General features: G+C 43.2%; 1 pseudogene; it reads right to left on the bottom strand.

The window, feature by feature from the left end:
- Nucleotides 1-1,609: 1,609 nt before the first annotated feature.
- Nucleotides 1,610-11,865, bottom strand: LOC113028837 (E3 ubiquitin/ISG15 ligase TRIM25-like; annotated as a pseudogene).
- Between the last annotated feature and the right edge of the window lie 224 nt (nucleotides 11,866-12,089).

Here is a 12,089-nt window from a genome sequence, read left to right as displayed (position 1 = left end):
TGCTCCGTCTCCAGCCTTGGTGGTGCCTTGGTCATATTGTTCCCCTGCCACTGACAGTACACCTTGGCTGGTTCCGTGGAGAACAGCTGGTATATATATATATATATATATATATATATATATATGTAGCTGCCAGTGTGTGAATTTGAGAGTGAATAAATAGTGGAATTGTAAAGCGCTTTGAGGGTCTCGAAAAGCGCTATATAAATGCAATCCATTATTATTATACATGTATAGCCTGTTATTTAAATGGGATATTGCACATGAGATAAAATGGCAGGAGTGAGCAGCAGTACAAACCGAACAATACAAAATTTTGAGTGGAAGTTAGTACAGTATTGCACGGAGTAAGGTTCTTATTTGTTTAAATATTAATAAGAGTGAAGTGTCCAGCGCAGTGTACAGTGTACCTGTGAAGCTGCAGGGTAGCTTCTGAGTGCATCCTGTGGAGTGGGTTGTGTGTGTTTAATTGTAGTGGTTGAGGTGTCGTATGGCTTGATGGTAGAAACTGTTTTTAAGTCTTGTAGTCCGAGCAGACAGACTCCTGTAACGTCTGCCAGATGGAAACAAGGAGAAGAGCTGATGTGCTGGGTGGCTGTGGTCCTTGATGATGCTGTGTGCTTTACAGAGGCATCGCTGGAGATAAATGTCCTGAATGGCAGGAAGCCTCGTGCCAGAGATGTGCTCTGCTGCCTTCACCACCCTCTGTAGCGATTTACGGCTGCTGGCAGAGCAACTTCCCTACCAAAATGTAATGCAGCTCATCAGCAAGCTCTCGATTGCACACCTGTAGAAATTTGAGGTGATGTTTGCGTTCATGCCAAACTTCCTCAGCCTCCTCAGGAAGTAGAGTCGCTGGCGAGCTTTCCTAATAGCAGTGTCTGTGTGAAGGGTCCAGGAGAGATCCTCGGTGATATTGACGCCAAGGAATTTGAAGCTGCTGACCCTTTCGACCTTGACACCGTTGATGTGGATGGGCTGGTGCTCCCTGACTGGTCGTTTCCAGTAGTCCACTATCATCTCTCTAGTTTTGCTGATGTTGAGAGTCAGGTTATTTTCCAGACACCACTCGTACGGCGCCATCACCTCCTCTCTATAGGCTGTCTCATCGTTGTCTGTGATGAGGCCTATGATGGTTGTGTTATCTGCAAACTTGATGATGATGTTGGACTCGTGTTTAGCAACACAGTCGTGTGTGAACAGGGAATAAAGGAGGGGGCTAAGCACACAACCGTGTGGCGTATCTGTGTTTAGGATGAGTGATGAGGAGGTGTGCTTACCAACTCTCACCACCTGGGGCCTGTTTGTGAGGAAGTTTAGAATCCATCTGCAGATCGGTGTTTCCAGCCCAAGGTCGACGAGCTTCGTGGCAAGTTTCGAGGGGATGATGGTGTTAAATGCCGAGCTGTAGTCGATGAAGAGCATCCTTGCATATGTATTCCCTTTTTCCAGGTGAGTGAGGGTGGTGTGCGTTGCCAGGGCGATGGCATCCTCTGTGGCTCTGTTTGTCCGATAGGCAAACTGAAGAGGGTCCAGTGTGTCAGGGAGGGAGGAGCAGATGTGACCTTTGACCAGCCGCTCCAGGCACTTCAGTGCAACAGGGTGGTAGTCATTCAGACAAGAGACCATTGATTTTGGGAACAGGAATGATGGTGGATGCTTTGAGGGACGTGGGGACCACTGACTGCCTTAGGGAGAGGTTGAAGATGTTGGTGAACACCTCTGCCAGCTGGTCGGCACACGCTCTGAGAAGCCGGCCTGAGATGCCGTCTGATCCCAGAGCTTTGTGAGGATTGACCTTTTTAAAGGTCCATCTCACAGCTTCTGTTTTCAGAGTTAGAGTTACAGCCTCACTGTCCTCCTGAGGGTAGAGGATTTGCTCTCTGTTGTCTGCATCAAAACGAGCATAGAAGTTGTTGAGCTTATCTGCGAGAGATGCTGCTTTATATGCATCAGCATCCCCGGAGTTAAAGGCAGAGGTCCGCACTTTTAGCTTGGCACGAATGTCTTTATTTACCCAGGGTTTCTGATTTGAATATATGTGGACGGTGGTTTTAGTGATGGTATCATCCATGTACTTTCCAATATATCCAATGACAGAGTCTGTGAGTTCATTGATGTTGCCATCAGCTGCATCCACAAATATCTGCCAGTCAGTTGTGTCAAAGCAGTCCTGCAGGACCTGAAGACCTGAGAACTGAACTGAACTCCCTCGGGAGGTAAAAAGGCCTGACTTTAATGGTCAGCAGCTTGAGGCTCTGAGAACAGTATGTTTTTAAGATACACACATCTCTAGCCCACAAAAAGTTAACCATAAAGCACACCCCTCCTCCCCCTTTCTTGCCTGAGTCCTTCGTTCGGTCTCCCCGATAAACAGAAAACCATCCGGCGTGATGGCGCAGCCTTCTGTGAAGGCCAGAACACAGCAGTTTCTGATGTCTTTTTAATGTTTAATCCGTGCACACAGCTCATCAAGTTTGTTCTCCAGAGACTTAAGATTCGCCAGCAGGATGTTGGGCAGAGGTGGCTTGTTGTTTATCTGTCGGGTTCGGCTCAAAAGTCCAGCATGTTTGCCCCTCTTTGCTTTCCCTCTGCGTCGCACAAGTAAACAAAGGATCCCAGGCAGCAGAGCGTCCCCGGTGTCAAAACCTGCTGTAAAGTCCGAACTGGCTGACGAATGTAGCTCCAAAAGGGTTTGTCTGTCATACCGAGTATATGACAGAGCTGTGCACACAGAAATAGCAAGCAGTACAAAATAAATAATAATAATAAAAAATAATTAAAAAAAATAAAACAAAATAAGGAAATTTTTGCTGTGATGACTTGGAGCTCTCGTCGGTGCGGCTAACTTATGGCGCAACTGGAAGTTGTACCGTTGTTATGTACAAAATATGAGTAACTGTGATACATATATATAATAACCTTAACTGTTATATTTTCCTATTGCCTTGGCTCCCGCGCTGCTCAGTGTTGGGAATAAATAAATTTTCAGTGCTTCAATAATGCTATGCTTTTTTATTAATATGTGTTATAAAGTTATATAGTGTAGTATTAAGTGGACACAGCCCTGAAAGATAAAGGCATGAGACCATGTGCCCTTGGGGAGTAGAAAGTTGCAGACTCTCTTTTACACTTGCCTGGGAAAATGCAAATGAGAGGGGACCATCTCTACTGGAAAGTTACTGAGACACTGTTGTTTAGACTAGAATGAGAGAGCTTCTGTGATAAAACTGTTAGGGCACACCACCATTTGGAGATCTGTGGCAGCGTGTCATCTCGATTCTAGAAGTAATAAAATGTTAAATGGTCTACTGGGCAGTGTGTTGTCTTCCATCAGATGCCTCTGAGGAATCAAGAGAACTCGGTGAAGTGTTGATATTTACATCAGTCTGTTTTTTGAAGGGTTTTCCTTCTCAGAATAACACCTACTGTCCACATATATCTGTCAAAATCAATAAAAACTTTATATTAGCTAGTCTAAGGAGCTTGGAAAGAAAAGCATCTGGACTTCTTTAAGTTGCTTGAAGATGTTTCACCTCTCATCCGAGAAGCTTCTTCAGTTCTAAACACCTGTCTTCAAGCAACTTAAAGAAGTCCAGACACTTTTCTTTCCAAGCTCTTTAGACTATGATGACCTGGATAAAAGTTTTAGTATTGCCCCCGCCATTCAGGGGAGTTCTGCTATTGAATGCTCTTGTTTCTTCCGTGTTTTTGTTGTATATCTTTATATTCTAATTTTTATATCTTATGTCTTTTATACTGATGATTACTAAAAAAAAAAAGTAATACAAAAACTCATTTTTAGCATTTTTTAGGTAGTTTGAATCTTCTGAATCAGTAGATCTCCATGTGCTGGTCTGAATCTTTATGTGAGCTCAGTCTATTTTAGACAGTCAGCAATCCCAGTACTGAACTTTAGAACTGGGTACAGTAGTTACTCAGCGTGAGTAAATTACTCCTATCAGGTCTCTGAGCCTGCTTGATCTGTTCCCAGGACATGGCTCGATCAGAATCACAGCAGCAGATTCCTAGACCTGGATTGGTGTTTGGGTTTGTGCATGTGAATGGAAACCTTAGACACTGCTACACTGTTGAGTAAAATATTTGGATCGATTGGATTTAGCTTGTTAAGTTTGCATTATCAGAGTTCAACCAAAAAGAAAGAAAATAGTCTGAGAAGTTTTCAAGTATTTTTCTAATTATGTTTTAATAAAGATTTTAATCGATCATTAAAATCGCTAAATGTTTAATACACACCTGCATCTGTTTCATGTTTATTTTATTTTCTATTTTTAAATGTAGATCAAAAATAGAAATGACATTTGTGTAAAATATATTCTGTATGTTGGTTTGTTGCATTTGAATAATGCAGACGGTATTTGGTGGGTTTACAACAGCAGAGGGAGACAGAGTTTAAACACAAACACCTCTTTCTGTGTCCAGGACTGCAGCAGAAACAGCTTTAAACTAGCTAACAGGAACACATTTCAAACATGTCGTTCAGTTTCCCATTTACTGTATATGCTGTGCCACGGATCATCCTGTCATCTAAGACCAGGGTTCAAGGTTCCACAATAAACTCTGATTTATTTTACACAATCAGATCATCAAATGAAAAGATCAAATAAAAAGCTTTTACTGTGACTTAGCTGCTTCAGCTTCAGTGTTTATGGGTTATTGTAGATAAAGATTTTTATGGTGCGATTCAAAGCTCAGGAAGTGCAGAAACAGCTCAGCAGTTAGTGACAGAGGAACTCTGAAATTTATCTTGACATAAATAGTGACACCACATGTATACTGAAGCTCAACAAACTCAGCAGATCCAGAAATATCTACCCAGAGTCCAGCATGTAGGGGCTGAGTGAAGGTGGTCTGGACTCTGTGAATGAGAGTCATGGTTTCAGAGACACTGTAGAAGCACAGAATACCATCACTGTGATCGAGGTACACCCCAACTCTGGAGCACTGAGGAACTGAGAGGAAAGTAACAATGTTGTTGTGCCGGAACTTATAACTATTGCAGTCACACTCTAATGACCAGGATTTGTCATTGTATCCAAATTCACTATCACTTCCTGTTCTGCTAATACACTTGTATGCGACAGCTATTGAAACAAATCTTTTCCATTTCACCTCCCAGTAACAACAACCAGTCAGAATCTCTCTGCTCAGAATCTGAGCGCACTCTCTAAATCTCTCTGGATTATCTGAATATGACAGTATGGTATACCCAAATGTTACTCTCCTGTGCCCCTCAGATAATAACAGCTCTCTGTGTGCTGTGTTTGGGTCCATGGTGATTCTCTTTGAATACTGGAGGAACTCAGCTCTGGTTGTGGGCTCTACTGGTGACAGAAAAGATTGTGGTGGTGGCAAACATGGTTGCTGTTTCACTAAGGTTCTGGACTTTGTTGGAGGCTGGAGGGATGGTGGTGGTGGTGGCACCAAGTGCATTTGTTGCTTGACTAAAGTCTTGTGCTGTTCTGGTCTCAGCAAAGTCTCCCCTTCAGTCAGTAAGACCTCAGACCAGTCCTGACTCAGGATGCGCTGCAGTTTATTTACAAGATCTGACACAGCTGCTGTCACCTCTTGGAAGTAGCTCTGAGGATGGATGTTGATGCTGGCTGAATGTGTGGATTCACTGAGTCCTGAAAGTAAGGCGTAGCTGAGGAGAAACTGGCCATGATCCTCTGTTCGTGAGAGCTGCTCCAGTTCAGCATCTCTCCTTCGGAGGTCAGTTACCTCCTGCTGGAGCTTTTTCTGAAGCTCTTTGGCCCAGCTCAGTTCAGTTTGTTGCTGGAATCTGATCTGCTGCTGCACGTCAGAGCTTCTTTTCTCCACTAATCGGTGCAATTGGTTGAACATGATCTGGGTGTCCCTCATGGCCTTATCAGCAGAGCTATCGATGGCCTCCATCTGCTGCTGAAGGAGCTTCATGTGTTTTTCTCTGCCCTGGATTCTTTGCTGGATTTTTTTGCCATCTCGGCCCGAGCTCTTTCTGCCTCTTTGCCCTCTCTGCTATTGCTGATACTGTGTCGTGGCCACTATGTTCCTCCACATCACAGGCGGAGCAGATGCACTGCTGATCGCTGCAACAGAAGATCTCTTTCACTTTACTGTGAACAGAGCACACGTTCTCCTGGAGCTTTGCGAAGGCTTCCACCAGCCTGTGTCTCTGAAAATTTGATGATTCATAGTGAGGCTGAAGGTGAAACTCACAGTAAGAGGCCATGCACTGCAGAAAGGATTTGGAGGCTTTAAGCTTTCTTTCTGTGCACACGTCACAGGCCACATCTCCAGGTTCAGCATAATGCTGAGGATGAGGAGCAGCTTGGAGTACATCTTTCTTCAGCTCCTCCACTAACTCTGCTAACATGGTGTTCTTCCCCAAGACTGGCCTCAACATGAAGGCTTGTCTGCACTGAGGACAAGTGTAGGATTCCTTCTGATCCTCTGCATCCCAGTGGCTCCAAATACAGCTCTTACAGAAACTGTGTAGTCACTGGTTTGTTCAGTAGATCCAAACAGATTGAACAGGAAAACCTCTCCTTGTCAAGCTGAAGTCCTCGCTCAGTTATTTTCTCCTTTTTACAGCAGACAAAATGTGAGTCTGTTCCCTGTGCTCTGGTTTAGATATTCAATTCAATTCAATGCAATTTTATTTATATAGCACCAAATCACAACATAAGTTGCCTCAAGGCGCTTCATAGATACAGAGAAAAAACCAACAATCATATGACCCCCTATGAGCAAGCACTTTGGCAACAGTGGGAAGGAAAAACTCCCTTTTAACAGGAAGAAACCTCCGGCAGAACCAGGCTCAGGGAGGGGCGGCCATCTGCTGCGACCGGTTGGGGTGAGAGAAGGAAGACCGGATAAAAGACATGCTGTGGAAGAGAGACAGAGGTTAATAACAGATATGATTCAATGCAGAGAGGTCTGTTAATACATAGTGAGCGAGAAAGGTGACTAGAAAGGAAAAACTCAATGCATCATGGGAATCCCCCGGCAGCCTACATCTATTGCAGCATAACTAAGGGAGGATTCAGGGTCAACTGGTCCAGCCCTAACTATATGCTTTAGCAAAAAGGAAAGTTTCAAGCCTAATCTTGAAAGTAGAGATAGTGTCTGTCTCCTGAATCCAAACTGGAAGCTGGTTCCACAGAAGAGGGGCCTGAAAACTGAAGGCTCTCCCTCCCATTCTACTTTTAAATACTCTAGGAACAACAAGTAGGCCTGCAGAGCGAGAGCGAAGTGCTCTAATAGGGTGATATGGTACTACAAGGTTATTAAGATAAGATGGGGCCTGATTATTTAAGACCTTATATGTGAGGAGCAGGATTTTGAATTCAATTCTGGATTTAACAGGAAGCCAATGAAGGGAAGCCAAAACAGGAGAAATATGCTCTCTCTTTCTAGTCCCTCTCAGTACTCTTGCTGCAGCATTTTGGATTAGCTGAAGGCTTTTCAGTGAGTTTTTTGGACATCCTGATAATAATGAATTACAGTAGTCCAGCCTGGAAATAATAAATGCATGAACTATTTTTCCAGCGTCACTTTGAGACAGGATATTTCTAATTTTAGAGATGTTGCGCAAATGGAAGAACGCAGTCTTACATATTTGTTTAATATGTGCATTGAAGACATGTCCTGGTCAAAAATGACTCCAAGGTTCCTCACAGCGTTACTGGAGGCCAAGGTAATGCCATCCAGAGTAAGAATCTGGTTAGATACCATATTTCTAGGCTTTTCAGGGCCGAGTACAATAACCTCAGTTTTATCTGAATTAAGAAGCAGAAAGTTAGCGGCCATCCAGGTCTTTATGTCTTTAAGACATTCCTGCAGTTTAACTAATTGGTGAGTGTTATCTGGCTTCATGGACAGATAGAGCTGGGTGTCATCTGCATAGCAGTGAAAATGTATGCTATGTCTTCTAATGATATTGCCTAAGGGAAGCATGTATAATGTAAACAGAATTGGTCCTAGCACTGAACCCTGTGGAACTCCATAATTAACCTCAGTGTGTGAAGAGGACTGTCCATTTACATGAACAAAGTGGAGTCTATTAGATAGATATGATACAAACCACTGCAGTGCAGTACCTGTAATACCTACAGCATGTTCTAATCGCTCTAATAGGATATTATGGTCAACAGTATCGAATGCTGCGCTAAGGTCTAGCAGGACAAGCACAGAGATGAGTCCACTGTCAGAGGCCATAAGAAGATCATTTGTAACCTTCACTAAAGCTGTTTCTGTGCTGTGATGAGCTCTGAAACCTGACTGAAACTCTTCAAATAAACCTCTGCAGATGATCTGTTAGCTGTTTGACAACTACTCTTTCAAGGATTTTTGATATGAAAGGAAGGTTGGAGATTGGCCTATAATTAGCTAAGACTGCTGGGTCTAGAGATGGCTTTTTGAGTAAAAGTTTAACTACAGCTAGCTTGAAGGCCTGTGGTACATAGCCGATCATTAGAGATAGGTTGATCATATTTAAGATCGAAGAATTAATTAATGGCAGGACTTCTTTGAGCAGTTTTGTAGGAATGGGGTCTAAAAGACACGTTGATGATTTGGAGGAAGTAATTATTGAAGTTAACTCAGAAAGATCAATTGGAGAAAAAGAGTCTAACTTAACATCAATGGTACTAAGAGTACCTGTAGATAATATTACATCTGTGGGATGATTACTGGTAATTTTTTCTCTAATGATAAAAATTTTATTTGTGAAGAAGTTCATGAAGTCATTACTAGTTAACGTTAAAGGGATTGTTGGCTCAACAGAGCTCTGACTTTTTGTCAGCCTGGCTACAGTGCTGAAGAGAAACCTAGGGTTGTTCTTATTTTCTTCAATCAGTGATGAATAGTAAGATGTTCTGGCTTTGCGGAGGGCTTTCTTATAAAGCAGCAAACTATTTCTCCAGGCTAAATGATGATCCTCTAAATTTGTGACACGCCATTTCCTCTCCAGATTACGAGTCATCTGCTTTAGGGTACGTGTTTGAGAATTATACCACGGAGTCAGGTACTTCTGATTAGAGACCTTAGTTTTCACAGGAGCTACAGTATCCAGAGTCGTACGTAGTGAGGAGGTGAAATTATTAACAAGATAATCGACCGCTGTTGGAGCAGCGTTCAGATAGCTGCTCTGCTCTATGTTGGTACAGGGCATTGAAGATGATAACAGTGGGTGGATTACAGCGCTTTCAGAAAGACATCTACTTTGATAAAGTCTACTCTTCACCGCTGTGTAATCAATTATTGTAAATGTAAATGTTATCAGGAAATGATCAGACAGGAGAGGGTTTTCAGGAAACACTGTTAAATGTTCAGTTTCTATGCCATATGTTATGCATATATGCAGTGAACAGGACTGTTCAGCTCCTCATCACAGCAAACAGATGTAGGATCTCTGAGAAAAAACAGCACCAATAAGTTAACAGCAAGGGGAGTAAACAGAATTTATTGCCTTCCAGTAAGAGGAGCGGCTTCAGCTCTGACTGTTAATAATAAACTTGTACTGAAAAAGTTTCTAGACAGATTTCTTTGTGTAGCAAACTAAGAAATCATTCTTAAAAACAAATAGTGCTCTAATCTGGTCAGGAACTGATGTAAGTTTCAAGCACTGAATACTAAATTGAATCATTATTAGAATTTTAACATAGTGGTGTTTGGTAAAGAAAAGATTTTATTGCACCTTAGAGAAAACCTTTGCTCAGTATCATTAGAGGACCTACGTCATGATGAATGTTAAAAAAGTGAAAAAGTAAAAAAGCATGCACGTGCCAATCTCGTGCGTGCGAAAAAAGGTTTTTATTAAAAGTTTTACTTCTTTATTACAGTTGATAATTGTTTTCTTTAAGCTGTTGTCAATTTGTTAACTTTTCAAGCTAACATGCATTTTGTATTTTGTGCAAAAATACTTTTGAGTAAACTATATTTTGAGTCTCAATCGAAGTCATATTCCAAGTCTTGATTTAGTGCTTCTAAGCTTCTGTAAGCTGGCGTACAGCGTAAACCTTCTCAATTAATTTAGGTCCTCCTGCAGTTAGTGGACACCACGCTCCATTGTTATTTAGAAGGAAGTAATATTGCACCACATACTTGTTAATTGAGTGATAACGTTGTTTAATCAATCAATCAATCAATCAATCAATCAATCAATCAATCAATCAATCAGTCTTTATTAATAAAGCACTTTTCATACAAAAAATGTAGCACAAAGTGCTTTACATAGTTAAAAGCAGCCCACCCCACCCTCCAACTCACTCTCCACACTCTCATTAACATAAATGATGTGAATACACACATATCCCCCCCCCCCCCCCCCCACACACACACACACACACACACGCGCACACTTAAAGAGTAAAAATTGGGCTGGGTTCGCATGAGCCAAGTGAGGAAACACTATAACAGGGAGCCATCTGCACCAGGAGCCGGTCACAGACCGCAGCCTCCAGGCTGGGCACACAGCAGGAGGGAGGCAAAGGAGCCCCCCAGCCAAGCTGAGAGGACCCCCAGAGACCCAGCAGCCACGGTCGATCACAGCCCCGGTGCAGAGAGCGCCCTACGAGGAAACACTGGAGATATGCCACAATAGGATATATACAGGGTAAAATGATAAAATAAATAAGAACGGGATACAATATAAATATAAATATAAATAGAGTAAGAAGATTAAAAAATGAATAAGAATAAAATCAATAAATATTAGGTAAAGCCTAAATTAATAATAGAATAACAGGATAGAATAAATAAGCATAAAATAAATAAACACTAAGTAAAAGCTAAATTAAAAAGGTGGGTCTTGAGCCTGTTCTTAAAAACATGTACGTTCTCTGCGGCCCTGAGGTCCTCCGGCAGGCTGTTCCACAGACGAGGACCATACCACTGAAACGCTGCCTCTCCGTGAGTATGTGTCCTGACTTTAGGGACAATCAAAAGGCCAGTACCAGAGGACCTCTAGGTCCGCGAGGGTTCATATGGTAAAAGCAGATCTGAGAGATAAGAAGGCCCAAGACCATTAAGACATTTAAAAACCAATAAAAGAACTTTAAAATTGATCCTGAAACACACGGGGAGCCAATGCAGCGATTCTAAAACCGGTGTAATGTGGGCCCGCAAAGCGGAAAACAAAAGCGGTCATTGTTGACTTCAGGAGGCACAGCACTGACATAGCCCCCCTTTACATCAACGGGGAGTGTGGAGAGGGTCCACTTTCTGGTTCCTTGGCATCAATAAAACGTGAAAATAAAAGGCATTGTATTATATTCATTGAGGAATTGGACCACGATGCAGCAGCTACACACAGCACATCTTGATGCATGTCAGGGTTCCTGGGTGTTCACCCAGGGTTTTCAGTTTCATGTTCAGTTTATTCACCTGTTCACATTTCCTGTTTTCATGTTTGCTTCCTGTGTGTTATTAGTTCAGTTATTTTCAGCTTTCTTCTCACCGGTCCCTAATCATCATAATTTGCCAGTGTATTTAAACCGTCGGTTTCTCTCTGTTCAGCGTCGTGTCATTGATGTTGATATTAATGTGGTCTACTTGTGTTCGATTCAGCCAGTCATCCTATGTTCGGTTCACCTGCTCATGATAATAAACACCAGCCTTCACCTACCTGTGAGTCCAGCATTTGCGTCCTCCTTTTCTCACCCACATAGCAACCACTGACCCCGTGTTGTGGACCCAGCGGACTCGGAACATTTTGAGCGGCAGGAGGCAGCGCTCCTTTGCTGGACAAAGGAGCTTAGGGCAAAACAGCAGCTCTTTGTGAGCCCGTCTTCGCAGGGACTCGTCTGGCTCTGGGCGGGCCTCGGGGACGCCGCATTCTTCCGCCCGCTGCCTCTCCTGCATCGGAGCATTCGCCGCGGAGAGTGGGCGTCACTGGCCAATCTTCGGCCGCTCACTCTCTCGCCTCTTCGCTCCTCGCTTGCCCGCCATCCGCTTCACTCCCCAGCCTCTCCGCCATTGCACAGCAACTCTGCCTCCCCCCTCGGCTCAACGGAGGCTCCCGTGCCAGAGGCTCAGCTGTTTACCCCGCCCGCTTCTTCTTCCCAGAGAAAGCGGCGCTGACACCG

Source organism: Astatotilapia calliptera, chromosome 9 (genome assembly GCF_900246225.1).
Source record: "Astatotilapia calliptera chromosome 9, fAstCal1.2, whole genome shotgun sequence".
Taxonomy (NCBI): domain Eukaryota; kingdom Metazoa; phylum Chordata; class Actinopteri; order Cichliformes; family Cichlidae; genus Astatotilapia; species Astatotilapia calliptera.
Note: the sequence above shows the minus strand (reverse complement) of the source record. Positions and strands in the feature narration are given on the sequence as shown.